Source organism: Clytia hemisphaerica, unplaced genomic scaffold, assembly GCF_902728285.1.
Source record: "Clytia hemisphaerica strain Z4C2 unplaced genomic scaffold, Clytia hemisphaerica genome assembly, whole genome shotgun sequence".
Classification (NCBI taxonomy): domain Eukaryota; kingdom Metazoa; phylum Cnidaria; class Hydrozoa; order Leptothecata; family Clytiidae; genus Clytia; species Clytia hemisphaerica.
Window position 1 is genome coordinate 89,275 of NW_027104509.1, and position 2,477 is coordinate 91,751.

The following is a 2,477-nucleotide window of genomic DNA, read 5'->3' on the forward strand; positions in this document are numbered from 1 at the left end:
ATAAGAATAATCTGAATAATACCTCTATCCTGTTTTTATATAATGATGGTATCCATTAACAAGTTCTGCTCCTTTAAATTTGCTGCCAAATAAAATCAAACTTTACTCGATTATTATTTCATTTTTAAACTATTCAATCTTATAACGGTATAAAAACAACAATTTTCTTATGAAAAATAGATATGGATAGCTGTAAGGGAAAATTTTAATCGACCGATTGGGATAAAATAAACTTATGTAAGCACGGAATTTGAAACTCATTTCTGTTGTATTTGACAATTCAGAGTACAATTTAAACACTATTGATTGTAGGTATCTAGATTGTGACGACTTTAACTTTGCTTTTTCTAATACATATGTTTTTTTTTAATAAGCATAACGCTTATAAGCATATGAAGGCTCAGATTTGCAGATTTCCTAAGCATAACATAAGCATATACGCTAGCCTGAAATATTTTTCAAGTAGTCAATCTCTTTCTATCCAAAAAGGTTTGTTTGCAAGTGGTCAAGTAAAAAAAGACATTCCACGGCTAGCCACATTCCACTGCTCAAAAATTTAAATGCTTTTTGAATCGAATATAAACAAAATTTTAAAGATTTTACTAAAAAATTTGGTAGGGGTGAATCAAAAGCATAATAATTCTTAAGCATATAATAAGCATATTCTATGTCTGGATGCTTTGAAAGCTTTTAAGCATACTCAAGCCTGACCAAGGGGCATACACTTGCTTATAAAAAAAAAAAACATGTACATCTTCACACCTCTCTTTTCTTCACTTAAATATCTGGTGGGAGTTTCTAAACATCGACCAGAAATGGCGACCACGACCAGCGACCACGACCGGCGACCAGATAAATTTGGGTTATCGAGTTTTTCCTCTTTCTCCACCGTAGAGTCTTTCTCTTATGATCATTTATTTATCGAATTGAAAAGTAAAGCTCACCCCTGTCTCACCTACAGTGATTATAAAGCCACGTGCTAAACGTGTAGAGCAGCCATTTCAACGCTCTTGGAGCTTGAATAGAGTGTCAATTTCTATCCTTTTGTATTTTTGGCATCAAATAAATTAGTGGCAAAATTTGTGCTGGAATTTATTTAGGAACCTTTATATTTGATCATCAGATCATTATTTTGTCAAAATAAGTCATTTTGACAATGTAAGGACAATAGAATACACGTTTTTTTTTTATTAGAACACTTAAAATTTGGCTGAGCCTGGATGTGCTTATTTTTTTAGCAATTTTCAGCCTTAAATGTTCTTAAATGCGTTCTTAATTTTTCAGACTACTCTAAATCGACAATATCATGCAAAATAAAGAGCATATAAAATTGGTAAAATTTGGACAATATTTGACTCTCGATTTTAGAAAATCCATGCCTAAGTTGGGTTAAAACTGCTTGAAAAGAAGAAAAATTGTAGTTTCTTGTCATTTTTTTCCAAACTGAGGCTGGGCATGTTCATTACGATGTTCTTAATTTTTCGACGAATTTCAGCCTAAATGTTCTTATAGACTGGGTTCTAATAAAAAAAAAACGTGTAATTGATGAGGTTGATATCTCTAAAACTGCCCTTCCCAGGGTTTGCCTACTCACAATTTCTATCTATTCATACTAAAAGCATCTCATTCGGTACAATTAAAATATTTGGTGTAATAAAGTTTACAGGCATCACACTTAATTGCCCTGTCAATATTTTTGTCAAAAAGTGTCACTTTGTCTAGAAAATGACTGGTAACGTCAAAGGTCACTTTTAGTATTCTCAGCTAGAGTAATTCTCAGCCACGTGCTCAGTGGTTCATTTGAAAGCCACATCAGGACTCGGTTTGGATGTTCTCTACGGTGGAGAGAGCAGATAAACTCGATAACCCAAATTTATCTGGTCGCCGGTCGTGGTCGCTGGTCGTGGTCGCCATTTCTGGTCGATGTTTAGAAACTCCCTAAATATCTGCTCTTTACCGAAACATTTTGATGAGTATAATAACTTCTTAGAAACATTAAATCACGAATTCAAAGACTTAGGAATTTCGGAATCTAGGCTTATTTACAAAAAGCTAACAAGGAAATAAGCGCCTTGTGCTTATGGGTAATTTTAATATCAACTTGCAAGAATGTGGTACCTCTCCACATGTAAATAACTTCGTAGACTCTCTTGAATCCTTTTTTCTTTTACCTAGTATTTCTCTACCTACCAGAATCACTGATAGGTCTAGGACACTCATTGATAACATTTTCTTCACTCCTTCTAAATACAAACCTTTAACAGGAAATCTTCTTTCAGGTATTTCTGACCACTTGCCTCAATTTCTGATATTTGAGAATTTTCATTTTAAGGAAACAAAATATTACAGGATATGGAAAAATTTTGATGACAATAAATTCAAAGAATCCTTTTACAGAGTAGACTGGAATGACATCTTGCATTCTGACTCGGATAATCTAGATCTTCTTTTTAAGAGCTTTTTTGATCGAATGAATA